This window comes from Schistocerca serialis, chromosome 2, assembly GCF_023864345.2.
Source record: "Schistocerca serialis cubense isolate TAMUIC-IGC-003099 chromosome 2, iqSchSeri2.2, whole genome shotgun sequence".
Classification (NCBI taxonomy): Eukaryota; Metazoa; Arthropoda; class Insecta; order Orthoptera; family Acrididae; genus Schistocerca; species Schistocerca serialis.
In genome coordinates, this window is record NC_064639.1 from 62785600 (window position 1) to 62801703 (window position 16104).

Here is a 16104-nt window from a genome sequence, read left to right on the forward strand (position 1 = left end):
TACAGTAACAGTGAACCACAAATAAAAAATGACAATCAATAAATAAATCCATATCAACTGGAATATCAACACGTAAAACAAAAATGTGACTAACATATGCACCAATCTAATAACAGTTATAATTAATATTTACTGCTGTAACATATCAGGAGCAACATTGCATTTAATTTGGTATCTGGCTTCAGAATGAGGTAATTACTACTAATGTTTCTTTAATTTAAAGGAGAAGCAAGACTTCTTTTAGTTTCATGTTACTGATTTATATAAAAGAAGATACACAAAAATTAATATATCACACATCCTACATGAAACTCAGAAAATGCTTTGTTGCTAAACAGAAGTAAAATATGCTACTACAAAAAAGCCTTTGGCAACCCCCCGCCCCCCAACACACACACACACACACACACACACACACACACACACACACACACACACAGAGAGAGAGAGAGAGAGAGAGAGAGAGTGGGAGGGGGGGGGGGGGGGGGGGAAGCACTGTATACAAAAGCAAAGTAGAAATTCTCATCCTGCCACAAGGGCGACATGATTCTTTATTTTGTTTTAACAGCTCAGATTAATTTCACGAGTGGGATTTACACAGCTTTTTAAAGTATTTGTTCTTTGTGTCTTTTGTTGAAATAGATCAACCAGAATGTCACACCATAAAATTCTTTGTTGCGGACATTTTATTGCTAATACACACATTCATCAACATTTACAAAGACCGCTGCTTCATTTCCAACAGTTTACAAGTAAACAGCTGAATTTAAGCACATGCTCCTAGTTAAGGACGAACCAAATTTCAATCACAGATGAAAACACTGATAAGCTGCACAGAAACAACACTAAACTCAGTATGAGAAAAAACTGAATAAGGAGCCCTGGTTCCAAAACAAGTTTGATAAAATTAAACTTCAGCCTACATTCCCATAAGAAGTTATTGGTGTTATCAACAATAGTGGCATGTTTATGGGCCTAGAATCAGTTTTCTGAATGGGCATAGCAACATGTTCATTGTTCTGGAGTCACCAGTGGGTGTCCTTGATGTATGCAGCAATAAAGAGCAAAACTGTGCTTATGTCAAAGAACATAGCACAATAGAGACCAACCAAATAAGGCAGTGCAGTTGTTAAAGGACTGACCTCTTAATCAGGAGGATGGAGTCTGTTCTGTCTGAACATTCTAATTTAGGTTTTCCTAAAACATTTTGGGCAAATGCCGGAGAAGTTCCTTCATTAAAGCAAATGCTGACCACCTGTCCCATCCTCATACAAGCATACTTATACATCCTATGGTAAGTATGTGTTGAGCTATTTATTTTTGTTATCTTATGATGACAAATCCAACATCATTATTCCATATTGGTTTTTTCAATGTTTGATTAATCCAATATCATTTAAAGATGATCCCTTGATAAATAAATCAAACAAAATTCTGTTCACCTGAATCAATTTATTAACAGAGTTACTCACCTAATGAAACTTTTCACAGTGGTACTTTCCCAAGAAGACTTAACCATGCTGCTGTCAAAGCAACTTCACACAAAACATTAATAAAGAATTACTGGACCATCTTATTACTGCCAGTGATTTAAAAAATATTTGATTATCTTCGGTAACGGAGCGGTTGAATGACAAATGTGATTTTAGTTCAAGTCAAAACCCGAGTTCTTGTTGTACTTTTGCTTATATGTTCATTCCCTTTTTATATTTTATACCTTTTTAGTATATTTAGTGGCTATTATACTAAATATTTAGGTGTACAATGAATTTAATGTGGTTGGAATAGAGAACTGAATTAATGCTCGTAACGACCCGAGCACATCTGCCCATATTTTTATACACACCTTGCCATGTGAATAACTGCCGTAGTGTCATGACTGGGTGTGTGTTGCATTTAGAAAATATCTCATGTTGTGTTGAATTTATGTTAGGTGCATCTCCTTTCTAATGTTATGTTTATGTAGGTAGATCAGTCATTACTGAACTTTAGTTCAGATCGAACTTAACACATTATCATAGGTTATATTCTTTTATATCAAAATAAACATAATACATCTGAGAATAACTTATTTAGTTTTGTCCTTCCTATGCTACATATATTTTATTTGACCTCGAATGGAAAGTATGTAAAGTAAGTAATGGGATGTATTGTGAGATATGTAGCAAATGGTTTCACAGTAAGGGGGTGGGGGGAAGGGGGTGCATGTAGTGGGGAGAGCTCTGGAGAGGTCATCGAGGCACTCTATTGGACTGCAGAATATGCAGCAGGAATAGGTTAACAGAGGATCAGGATAGGAAGAGCAGCACCTCCTGAGCACATTCGGATCAAGTTAGGCGAGAGTAGTGAGGATGAAGCAATGCAGGGAAGAGGGGGATGGTTGGGAATTAGCAGTTGCTAAGAAGGACAGAGGGAGGAGGTTGTGGTCTGACACTTTTGTGGTGTCTACTGGCAGCAGGTTTCAGGTGACGGAACTGACGAGTAGAGAGCCTCAGAATGGTGTACGAGTAGGAAATGTGCAACAGACTCTACCAGGGAGTGGAAAGGCACTGATGTTAGGAACAACAGAGTATTGCTGCTAGGTAGCAATCATGGCAGGAGAAGTTAGGGGAGGAGCACCAAGTCACCAGCATTTTCAAGCTGAATCAGGTGATTGTGGGTTTAGGGTCCTCCTCAAAGATTTCACAAATAGATGATCAGGAAGTGATAGTAGGTGGGGCAGGGAACACCTCTAATTGAGAAAGGGTGTACAACACAGATGGTGTCCTCAGTAAAATAGTGCCCCTAGCTGATGGCTTCGATGTCAGCACTGGAGCTGTTCCTGCTGCACAATCTGCCAACTTTCAGCAATCTTGTACAGGGCCAATACGATCTGGACATAGTGCTGATCAGGCGCACGTTCCACTGGTGCCACCGGGCACTATACCGACTATTCAGAGATGAGGCTACACTGGGTAGGGTCTGCACATTGACAGGATTTGGAAAGGGAGGTTGGTGAGACAATAGAGCGTGGGTGATCAAATACCTCTTGTGATTGGCAGCAGGACCACACCTTTTGAACAATAAACCGTGACAAATTCTTCCCTTTAATGTGTTTATTCATGGCTCTGTCACCAGTTGCAGTATATCATAGGCAACTAGTTTTGAACCCTTACAGTTCATTTTTGAGCCTAGCCTACTGAGGCTGCATTGACAGTGCCTGATATAAATAACAAATATTGAGTGGCAACAAATGCTCTATAAATGTTTGAAGGACAAATGCCACGATCCACACATGCCTGTTACCAAGTCAAAATGAAATTCATTGTCACTGAATGTTTATTATTAAGATCAGGCACCGTCAGTGCATCCTCAGTATGCCAGGCTTGAAAATGAACCCGTGAGGATACGAAACTAGTCGTCTAATAAATACTACAACTGTTGACAGAAACATTAATAAACAATTTAACGAATTAAAAATATTGCTGTTCCCTGTCAACAAAATATTGAAACTGAGTATCTCAACCAGCTTAGAGATTTCTCTACTGAGTATGCAGAAATAAAATCCATCACACTTGAGTGTTCAACGCCACAGAATTCTGCTCAAAATTGTTATTTGTCAAAATGTGAAGTTTTTTAACAAATAAAGTACACCAGCTTGAAGATGAATTACAATCTTTGAACAGTACAATGGAATGCATTAAACAAAGCACTGATGTAGACACAATAAAGAGCAGCACTATAGAACTATCTTAAAGGGCAGAGTATTATGTATTTATATCAGAGTTAGATCAAAAGCTTGCAAGGATATAACCTAACAGTTAGTAAATTTAATCAAAACTCAAAATGCAACTAAGTGAAAAATTAGATTCAGTAAATTCTCAATTAAATGCCCAAACGACAAATTTAAGATTGTTAAACGCCAAAGTCGACTCACATAGCAAAGTATTTAGTAATCTATGCGAAGGCATGGATGTTTTAAAGACAATTTGATGCCTTAAATAGTAAAGAAAAAAATTTGAAATTAGATTTAAAGAATGAATTGATTAGTTCCTTGATTATTCATGTAAATCAAATGTTTACTGGCTTCAGCCAAAAACAGAATGATAATTTTCAGAATTTGACAAAAAGGTTAGAACTGAATATCGGAGACAAATGTAACAGTGTAGAATGAGAGCTTAATGAAAAGTTAGGATCCTTTGAAAATGTGTGCAATGTTAAATTTAATGCTGTAAACAAGAGTTGAGTAAAACTTCCTGGCAGATTAAAACTGTGTGCCGGACCTAGACTCGAACTCGGGACCTTTGCCTTTCGCAGGCAAGTGTTCTACCAACTGAGCTACCCAAGCACGACTCACGCCCCATCCTCACAGCTTTACTTCTGCCAGTACCTCATCTCCTACCTACCAAACTTTACAGAAGCTCTCCCGCGAACCTTGCAGAACTAGCACTCCTGAAAGAAAGGATATTGCGGAGGCATGGCTTAGCCACAGCCTAAGGGATGTTTCCAGAATGAGATTTCCACTCTGCAGCGGAGTGTGCGCTGATATGAATCTTCCCGGCAGATTAAAACTGTGTGCCGCACCGAGACTCGAAATCGGGACCTTTGCCTTTCGCGGGCAAGTGCTCTACCAACCGAGCTACCCAAGCACGACTCACGCCCCGTCCTCACTGCTTTACTTCTGCCAGTAAGTCGTCTCCTACCTTTCATAGTTCTGCAAGGTTCGCAGGAGAGGTCTGTAAAGTTTGGAAGGTAGGAGACGAGGTACTGGGAGAAGTAAAGCTGTGAGGACGGGGCGTGAGTCGTGCTCGGGTAGCTCAGTTGGTAGAGCACTTGCCCGCGAAAGGCAAAGGTCCCGAGTTCGAGTCTCGGTCCGGCACACAGTTTTAATCTGCCAGGAAGTTTCATATCAGCGCACATTCCGCTGCAGAGTGAAAATCTCAATCAAAAGTTGAGTACTTTGAAAGAGTGTGTCGATAAACAGGATATTTTAATGCCAATAATTCAATCGCAAATTACAGGTGTTAATACACGAGTAGATAATGTGGAAACGAGCTTCAAAAAGAAATTAGCGAACTCTGATATCATAATTAGAAGTAGTTTGGAGGAACGGGTTGAAGAAATTATAGATCGAAAAGTTACAGAGAGAGTAACATCCGGAAATGTATCCCCCATTCTATCTTCTGAACTTAATGATACCAGGAAAGGTATAGCCGAGATGCGGAAAGAATTCAAGCTTATCTGGGATAAAGTAGGCAGAAGGGTAACTTCAGCTACTGTGGTAATAACTAGTGAAGTGCTGACTGACCTGTAATGGGGGGCCTAATTCAGGGTTATCGAGGCAATACCCCAAATTTAAGCCCAATGGAGATGTACTTCTGACACATTTCTTGAAAAGGTTTAACCGAGCTTTGCCGAAAAATTGGGAAGACTCTAAAAAGATTGAATTTGTTGTGGGTTACCTTCTAGGGGAAGCCTCAGAATGGGGAACCACGAATATTGATAATTTTTCCTCTTGGGAAGATTTTCAAAAGAAATTTAAAAGAATTACTAGTCTGTCAGCACACAAGAAAAGTTAATATCAGATCCACGGGACCCAGGCTGAGTTATATACGCCCAGGGACATTAACATTCCGAGTTAACATTCTGAAGTGACGACTGTCGGATGCCGAGTTGGTTTTGGTGTTTCTTCCAAAATAGTTTTCCTGCACTGAATTCCTTTAAAATCAAACTATTCTGTCATCTATTCCTAACATCTTAAACTATCCTATTATCATAGTTCTTAGAAAACTGGATACGACATCAAGGTAACAAAAACTTAGGAGAATCACAGAATAAGAAAGAAAGTGATATCGACATAAAATAAAATGAATAGAGTATTATATTTATGTATAATATAATACGAGGTGAATAATTACACAACTGTGATACCATAGTGTATAAATTTTCTATTTTGTATTTTATATCTTTTATGAGATGTGATGTAAATGGTAGGGTTTGTATAGGTTTTGAAAGGGGGTGGGTATTGTAAATAAAAGCATGGTTTACAAGAGCAAATAAATCATGGCTAACACAAAACACACATCACACCTTTCAGACAACCCTCATAAACAAGTGTGCCCGATTCTTTACCATTTGCTGTTTCCATATGCTTGCTAAGATTTCCTTCAGGGACCTCAAGAGTGAAGATGGGAATGTCTGTTCTGTAGCAGATGATTTAACACCAAACCTCGTCTGGCGTCTCACTCAAGTACCTGAGGGGTAGGGATCCTGGGGAAGGGGGGTGGAAAGGGTTTCCTGTCTTTGGGGCTATCTTATCCCTCTTCTTAGATCTTAGTAACCATATCTATTTTTTTTTCCTTTCTTACCTCTCATTTGAGGACCTATCTATTTTTTCCCCTCTTTCCATATTCACAAACTTCTATTGCTGAAGTCCTTCCTTGTTTGCGTGGTTTCTAATAACCTACATCTTATCTTTAGATAAGAAGGTCGAAGAATCAGACTACACGAACACACGCCCACATACACTCGAAAATACATTTAGACACAAACATTGAAATTACAGACTAAAAAGGCTGTCACGATGTGAGACTCGCCAGGCATCGTAGAGGAAAGAATATGGGTATGCAGGGAAATATGCGAGCGAGTGAGCACGACTGCACGCACACGCGTGCACACTCATGCACGGGCGCGCGCACACACACGAAGAGTTGTATATAAAGAAAGAATAGTGGCAAAGTAGGTTCCACATCACATTTGTATATGAGAATTATTATGACGATTCTATATACGAAGAGGTGTAAATAAAGAAAGAATAGTGGCAATTTACTTATGCGCAAAGAGAGAGTTGTGGGATAACTATAAATCAATAATGAGCAGGAGCTAGACAAATAGAAGCAGGAATGGTATTAGTAATGCTGATAATTAGGAAATGTCAGTTTAATAAATATTCTGACGAATAGTAGGATAGTGGGACTCATATACAGGGTGAAAAATGTTTAAACCGACAAACTCTGGGATGTTGTAGGCGACATCAAAACAAATATTTTTCCCTAATGTCGTTTTTTCCTATGAGTAGTATTTAAACCAGTAGAGGAAGATTTCTCTGGTGGCAAATTAATTAAACCAATAAACACTTTTCCATTTTTTTATGACCAAGAGACAACACATTAACACAACCCAATTTCAATTACAGTAGATTTTCAAAACTGCCTCCATTGACACATAAACAAAGGTTACACTGTCGGATCATGTTCTGTCTGACACGGGCAAAATCCCCAGGAGAATTCTGAATTGTTCCTGCTGCTGCTACTATCCGGGCAACCAGATCCTCCTCTGATGCAACAGGAGTTGCGTAAACAAGTTTGCGCATCTCTCCCAACCCAAAAAATTCCAGAGGGGACATATCTGGGGATCGAGCAGGCCATGGTACAGGACAACCTCTGCCAATCCACGTTTATGGGAACCGTCGGTCCAGGAATCGACGCACATGACGACTGAAATGTGCCGGCACGCCGTCATGTGGGAACCACGTGCACTGTCTTGTAGCGAGCGGGAGGTCTTCCAGAAATTCTGGCAATGCTCTGGTGAGAAAATTGTAATAGTGCCTGTCATTTAATGGCCTCGGTAGCAGATACGGCCCAATTAAACAGTCCCCAACAACACCGACCCATACATTAACGAAGAACCGCACTTTATGAGCGCTAGTAACTGTGGCATGTGGGTTACCCTCACTCCAAATATGCGAACTGTGCATATTGAAGACTCCATCACGCCTGAACATTGCTTCATCGGTAAACAACACAGAGGATGGAAATGTAGGATGCATTTCACACTGTTTCATGTACCACTCCAAAAAACTGTGCTCTGAGTGGATAATCAATAGGTTCCAGGTTGTGGACATGCTGTAAGTGAAATGCACATAACAATTGCAAGAGTGCTGATCCCACTCCACATGCTGCAAGACAGCTTCCTCAAATTGCAGCGTTCTTAATAGGCGACGGCGTCCCTGTCCAGGTAATCTGCTAAATGACCAGGTCTCATGCAGATGTTGCTACACAGCAGCAAAGATCGTATGATGCGGGATACGGCGATTAGGATATAGTTGTTGATAAACCCGCTGTGCAGCTCGTCCGTTGTGGTGCACTATGTAGTACACACCAACCATATCAGTGTACTCACTGCAGGTGTATCACTCCATTAGTAAACAGAGACAATGCGCTATTACGCTGGTGGACAGCAGTTGCCTACAACTGAAGAGTATAATACAGCCTCCACCAGTTTAAATAATCCTCATAGGAAAAAAATGACATTAGGGAAAAATATTTGTTTCGATTTCTCCTACAACCTCCCAGAGTTTGTCAGTTTAAACACTTTTCACCCTGTATAGACATAGTATCTACTGAGAGTATAGAAGTTGAGAAGTAGAGGAGGACCCTAGGGAGTTAATGAAGCAGTAAAAAGTGAATCCAAAGTGTAAAATAGATTTTTATTTTTACCAGAGAATACTTAATTACATACAGTATACATAGGAATGTATACTAGGTTAATGAACCAGGAGGCCTACTCAGAAAGAACAAGGGGGGCATACCTGGCATTTGATAAGTATATAGGGTAGGCATACTCACATGGACCTGTGGCCTAAAAAATAGGAATGTTCTATAAAGAGGCGTACCTACCAGAATGGAAAGAGGAAGTGCTCTCATAAGGTCAAATCACAAGCAAGGTGTAGGTACTGATCCTACGTTACATGTAATCTGGATATCAAAGTAAAGAAAGAACAGAATAAAGAAACACTTCGCTAAAGATTGTTCTAGAGGGGAGAAAAAAAAAAGATTGTTGTTGAAGTGAAACATGTATAAGAAAAGTATATTGTTATGATATGCAATGTTGTTATGAGTGATATTATTTACATGATGATTGTGTATAAAATATCGCATGTGATGTGATGTGAGAGGGGGGGAGGCATATGTAGCGTTTTGAGAATTTCTGCGTAAATTATAACAAATGCTATTTTAGAAGTGAGTGTGAGATGATAGAACCCTACCAACTGCGCGTCACATGTTTGTGTGTGCATCCATGGAAGTTTTAGTGAAAGTGGAAAGTGTACGGAAGAACCATGGAGCTTCTAAGTTCTTCTGTGCTAATTGTGACAGTGACCAATGTTAAAATAATGAGAACAGTTGAGGAGGTACTCTTGAGAAAAACTCTTATCTTACTCTTGTTGAAGGGAAGACGTGTACCCTGACTCATGTTGAGAATGGACAGGGTGTTTCTGCCACCTTTCTCGTATATGTAAATTAGTTTGTTTCTGACGTTTGGAGACACGAGATACTTACTAAACAGCATAGATTTATGTGAAGAGTGGGATTTGTAAACTGTCTGTAGTTAAAATACACATCGTTAGTTGAAGCAAATGAAACTTTGTATGTCTAATTATTTTTATAAGTAGGAAGAGCCTTAAGAGATTCCTGTACCAAGCTGCATACCTCGCAGAAGAAGTGAAAGAGTGTTTGCAGCAGCAGGCTAAATAGCAAGGAAGGTCAGTCGAGCATCTTAAGTAAGTCATCTCGTAAAAGCAGTGGAAGTTTGGGTATGTACTTCACACTTAAATTGTCGTCCAAAGCTGTTAAGACTTTGTTAATGGCTTTTACCCAACATCCCACTGTTCTGTACGGCAATGCCGATTCCCCGCATGCCTCTTGAAGACCTTGATGACACTGTGGTGCTGTATGACCTCTGGCACATTCAATCTTGATCCAACTCCATTGTTCCTGTTTCGAAAACATAGTGACACCGTTATGTTAGACAGCTCGCTCACAAGTGACGGTGTTTTCCTCGATTGTGCGCACGCTGGCGATGTGGAACGGGTGAGTCCATTTGCTTGGAGGTAAGGTAGGTATGTCAACAATGTGTGCTATCAGCGACAATAGTAGATTTCATTGCATAGTGTCTCCACAGCAGTGTTGCCACTATTTAAGTTCCAACCTACGTATTTGGATAACTGTGGGCATTAGAAAGTCCTCCCAGGCACTTAAATCTCTCTCTCTCTCTCTCTCTCTCTCTCTTTTCCAAAAGCACTGCATTAACCCACAGTACTTTACTTACTGTAACAGGTACATTAATCAACAGTACTTTACTTACTGCGACAGGTACAAAAAATATACAGGAGGGTACTACTTGTTGCAAAAATATTATTCAATGGCAATGATGCTCTTTACATTCAGTAAGGACTCAATTTAACTACATTTTTGAATTTATTTTATTTCACTATCGCGCACACCAAGAAACTTAAGTAATTACAATCACCACGGAATAACAAACTTCTTTTTTCATTTTATTCCAAAGATTAATAATATTACTATGACAACATTATCATGGCAAACACTTTTCAAACACACTAAAATTACAAATAGCAATTTGTTATGTTCCCACATCACCCACCTTCTCATCAGCAGAGTCATTTTAGGACTTAACTAATCTTTCTGGAAATTTAATTCCATGACCAGATCCTGTTGATCTTGGTTTTTCGCATTCTGTAGAGTCTGGTTGTTGGTCCTGTGCTGACGGTTCAATCGAAGTGTCCTCAGAGTGTTTATTATTCTCATTCATCAGGTAGCAGGTTTTAATTGATCAATGGAAGTATTCCTTATCTGGTATCTCATTTTAAGTCCAAAGAATTTTGGGTTCCTTTCAGTCACTTCATATGGGCCTTCCAATGCCTTCTTCACTCAGTCAACCCTTACAAACACATGCACTGACTTGCTGAGGTCCTTATATACAAATGGTGTCTGTTTCGCTTTGTGGGGTATTGTACAGGTTTCAGATGATTCATATACTGCTTCAATCATGACACAAATTGGGGTAAATCTGAATTCCTTTTTGTGCCATAATCTTGAGGGGGTAAAAAAGAACCATCTGGTATCCTGTCTGACAAGCCATAAACCATTTCCGCAATTGTAGCATTAGTGTTTTCTCTAATTAATCAACAAAGATCAAGAAGGATCACAGGTATTACCCAAGTTCATTTAGCAGTTGCATGGGCACGAATGGTCGCTTTAAGTGTCCAATGAAATCTTTCAATATTTCCATTTGATTGAGGATGATATGCTGTAGTTTGTGTTTGATTACAGCAAATATTTCTGATAGTGTTAAATTGACTTCCATGGAATGGCATTCCAAATCTAGTCATCCAACAGCTGAAAAATGCTAGTGATACAGCTTCCGCTTGTGCATCTCTAAGAGGTACTATTGTCCAATTTGTAACTCTACTGCTGCATATTAAACAATAAGTACATTAATCTGAAGAAGGTCAAGGTGAATTATTCTGAAGTGTTCATCAATACAGGGAAATTGTCCTAATGGTATTTGAACATGTGATACGTTTTCCGACAAGCAGTACATGTTTTATCCCAGTTTATGACATCCTTTTTTATTGGTCCACACAAATCTTGATGTTATCATTTTTAAGGCTGTCTTAATGCCCAGATGAGCAAAATTGTGATAGTGTTGGAAAATAGGAAATCTAAATGCTTTAGTAATATAAGGGAGAATATTTTGTGTGGACACATCACACCACAATTGTTTCCCCTCCATGTGTCAAATGGTATTTTAATTTAAGTGATGTATGACAGCTAGACTGTAGTGATGAAGCTCTTCATCATCTTGTGCCTGAGCTATATCTTAATAGTTAATTGGAATTAATTCTTCAAGCCTTGATAAGCTATCATCAATGTTTTCTTTACCAGATATATGTCACAGGTCTTTTAGTTGAATGCATACATTAGAGCAGCATGGTCAGTATACATAAAGAAGTCTCTCTTCCTTCTAACAGATATTTGAAATATTTAACAGCCATGTATATACTAAGCAGCTCTGTCATACATGGAATACTTCTTTGGTGCAGTTGTGAACTTTTTTTGAGAAAAATCCGATCGGCCTCCACTGTCTACCTTGCCACTGTTGCAGTGCAGTACCTGCTGCAAAATCTGATGCATCCATGAACAATGCACGTTGACTGTGCAACCCACGAAATGTCAAGAGCATAACATTTGCAAGATTTTTGAATTTTTGGAACTGAGCAATTGGAGTCCTTTTTACTTGTACCTTTCAAGTAATCATTCAACAAAGCTTGGTTTTCTGCAGTATGTTCCAAATACTGACTACAGACACTGACGATCTCTTGGAATGCTGCAAGTTTACGAATTGTTTCAGGTCATTCGTACTTCATTACTGTCACAATCTTTCTGGATCTGGCTTTGTTCCAGTAGGTGTTTGTTTTGTTTTAGGACGCAAAAAACAACTGGGGTCATGTGCACCCAAGTCAAAACTATAGAACACAGACAGAGAGAGGTGGGAAATGACTATACGTCAGTCCCAATGGACAGAATAGGAGATAGCTAAAAATAGGCACGTGGTAAAAGAGTTAAAAAAAACATACAAAAATGGAGGTCCAAAACTAAAAATTAAATGCCCTTCGCCATATTGCTTCAGCAGATAAAAAGTAAAACACAGTCGACAGCCTGTGCGTCATTCGCTAAAGCGGCTGATAAATCAGACGGCAAACCCAAGCTGGAACGTAAATTGTTAAAAAAAGGGCATTCCAACAGAAAGTGGCGGGCCGTTAAAATTTGGGCACCATGCGCACAAAGTGCTGGGGTAGCATCACTGAGCAAATGACGATGGCTAAAAAGACAGAGCCCGATATGAAGCCGAGTTGAAATAATGTCCTCCCGGCGGGAGGGGCAAGAGGAGGTCGCCCAAGGTGCCGAGAGGCTTAATAAGCCAAAGCTAATTCCCGTGAAGAGAGGGCCATTGGCAATGCCACAGGAACACCACTTCCTGACAGACGGCAATGCAGAGATCATTGGGGGCTGAGGTATGAGGACTGCAGCCTTGGCAGCAGCCTCGTTTCTTGGCAGACTGACATGACCAGGGACCCACAGAAACACGACATTGGCCCCTCCGAGAGTGAGCAAGTGGCAGTTTTCCTGGACCCGCTGCACTAAGAGATGGGCAGTATACATTGCACAAAGACTTTGGAGGGTGCCGAGTGAGTCTGAGCAGAGGACACAATTGGGAAGGCTGTGTCACCGGATGTACTCCGTGGCCTGATACATGGCGAAAAGCTCAGCTACAAATACTGAGGAATGTGCCGGAAGCCAATATTGAAATACACGGGTGCCAATGACGAAGGCACACCCGCCCCCATGGTCAGTCCGAGAGTCATCAGTGTATACAAAGGTACAATCGCGTCGTTCCACGTGAGGGTCGTGAAACTGAAGGCGATAGGCGAGGCTGGAGTAGTGTCCTTAGGAAGCAAATGAATGCCAAGGTTAACACGGGCCACGTCAAGAAGCCAAGGTGGTGAAGAGTTCACACACACTGGGAAGGTTGCAGGAAGCATGAAATTAAGCCGCTGTAGCAAGCGGCGAAAGCAGACTCCAGGAGGTAACAGAGAAGAGGGATGAGCCTCACACTGACAATCAAAGGAATCATCAAAGAAGGAGGCATAGGAGGGGTGGCCACGCCTGGCAGACAAACAGCACGCGTACCTGCTGAGGTGAAAGTCACGGAGGTAGGACAGTGGTAGTTCAGCAGCTTCAGCATACAGACTCTCAACCGGGCTGGTGTAAAAAGCACCCATGCTCAAATGGATGCCATTATGATGGATAGTGTTGAGACGGCGTAAAAGAGATGGGCATGCAGATGCATCAACAAAGCACCCATAGTTGAGTTTTGAACAGATGAGGGACCGGTGCAAATGGAGGAGGGTGGTTCGATCTGCACCCCATGAAGAACCACTGAGGACACGTAAAACACTGACGGACCGTCAACAGCGGGCTGCCAGCTAAGATACATGGGATGACTAAGAGAGTTTCCTATAAAGCAGGAGCCCCAGGAATTTTGTAGTGTCAACAAATGGAAGGGCAACAGGCCCAAGACGGAGAGATGGTGGGAGAAACCTTTTGCACTGCCAGAAATTCATACAGACAGTTTTGTCAGGGGAAAAGCAAAAGCCATTGGTCAATGCTCCATGTGTGAAGACGATCAAGACAGTGCTGAAGACACTGCTCAGTGAGGCAGGTCCGGGGAGAACTGCAATAGATGCCAAAATCATCGACAAAAAGGGAGCTGGATATGCCCAGTGTGAGACAGGCCATTATAGGATTAATGGCGATAGCAAAGAGGATGACACTCAGGACGGAACCCTGAGGCACACTATTTTCCTGGATAAAGGTGTCCAATAAGGCAGGACCCACTCACACCTTGAAAACTCAGTCTTGTAAAAATTCCTGAAGAAACCAGGGCATGTGCTCACAGAAGCCCCACATGTAAAGAGTACGGAGGAAACCAGTTCTCCAGAAAGTGTCTTAGGCCTTCTCCAAATCGAAAAACATGGCCACAGTCTGGGATTTCTGCAGAAAACCATTCATGACATGGGTGGTCAAAAGAATGAGATAGTCAACTGCAGAATGCAGCACTCAAAACCCACACTGTGAATACGTTAGTAAATGGCGAGACTCAAGCCACCACACCAGCCAGGCATGAATCATATGTTCCATGACCTTGTAAACGCAGCAGGTAAGAGACGTGGGGCAGCAGCTAGAAGGAAGTTTTTGTCCTTACTGGGCTTAGGTACGGGTACGTCGGTGGCTGCATGCCAGCATCCAGGAAATGTGCCTTCAGCCCAGATGTGGTTGTATGTGTTAAGCAGAAATTGCTAGCCCGCAAGAGAGAGGTGCTGAACATCTGAATATGGATGGCGTCTACCCATGGGGCTGAGAAGAGACAGGTATTGCCCAAGCCTCCTCCACTTGTTTCCGATGGATGAAGGCAGGGTGAAAGTGGGAAGAGCTTGAAACTTCCGCAATATGGTGGCCCAAGGTGTTGGAGATAGCAATAGGGTTCCTGATGACATCGTCAGCTACTGTCAGGCCAGAAACTGGGGGATGGATCTTGGTTCCACAGCACCGTCAGAGGTTGGCCCACATGACAGAGGAAGGTGTGCAACTGTTAAAAGAACTAGTGAATGAAATCCAGCTATCTTTTTTGCTATCCCAAAGAAGTCAACGACACTTTGCACGCATCTGTTTATAATAAATGCAGTTTTCCAGCACAGGGTGGCAATTAAAAACGTGGAGAGCACGTCTCTGTGCGTGAGTTGCGTCGCGGCGTGCCCCAGTCCACCAAGGGACTGGGACAGGATGTGGTAAGGAGGAAGCGCGAGGAATGGAGCGTTTTACAGCAATAAGGATACTGTTGGTGAGCTGGACCACCTGGTCATCCCAACTAGAGAAATCTTGTTCTTCGAGTAAAGCTGCCAGTCAGCCTTAGTAAGCTGCCATTTGAGCATGCTTGTGGATGGGGCAGGAGTCAGCAGACGGAGAGCACACGGGAAGTAGTCGCTAGAGTAGGCGTCAGAAAGAACGGACCACTCAAGATGATGGGCAAGTTTGGCAGTGCAAAAGGATAGGTCCAAATGGGAATAGGTGTGCGAGGAGTCGGAAAGGAAAGTGGGTGCTCCAGTGTTAAGGCAGAGGAGGTTAAGTAGGTGTAATTAACTGTCCTAAGAATGTTAGCTGTTCTGCAACAAATACTGATTTTTCATCATTTCTTACAAGACCATATTCATTCAGCTGTTTAAAGAGTGAGTTTACATGCTCGACAAGCTTCTCTGGAGATTCAGTTGCTATTAAAATATCATCCAAATATGGGAAACAGAAATCTAGTTCTCTTACAACTTAACGTTCAAACCTCTGAAATGTGTTAGGTGCATTACGAAGTCCGAATAGCATATAATTAAACTCAAAGGTAAAAAGGTGTAATAATAGCTGACTTGGTTTATCCTCTTCGGGTAATGGAATTTGATAATATGCTTTTTGGTATGTCAATCTTTGAGAATATCATTTTATTTTGAAGGATAAAATTTACATCATCAACTCGTGGAACTGGATACTGGTCTGGGAGAGTCACAACATTCATACAGGCATAATCTCCGCAAACTCACCACTTGCCATTTAGCTTCATAATAAGATGTAGTGGACTAGCCCATTGTGATTGCAACGAATGTATAATACCATTACTTAACACAAACTAAAAATTCTTTTTTAAAAATCTGCAATT

The 16104-nt window shown here is 41.1% G+C and overlaps 1 protein-coding gene and 1 non-coding gene across 3 annotated transcripts in view; one reads left to right on the plus strand and one right to left on the minus strand.

Moving 5' to 3' along the window:
• LOC126456762 (uncharacterized) overlaps window positions 1-16104 on the minus strand; it is a 190114-nt gene that overhangs the window by 134864 nt on the left and 39146 nt on the right. The window lies entirely within an intron of this gene.
• Window positions 4785-4859, plus strand: Trnas-cga (transfer RNA serine (anticodon CGA)). Its single transcript has one exon. It is a non-coding gene; the product is annotated as a tRNA-Ser (tRNA).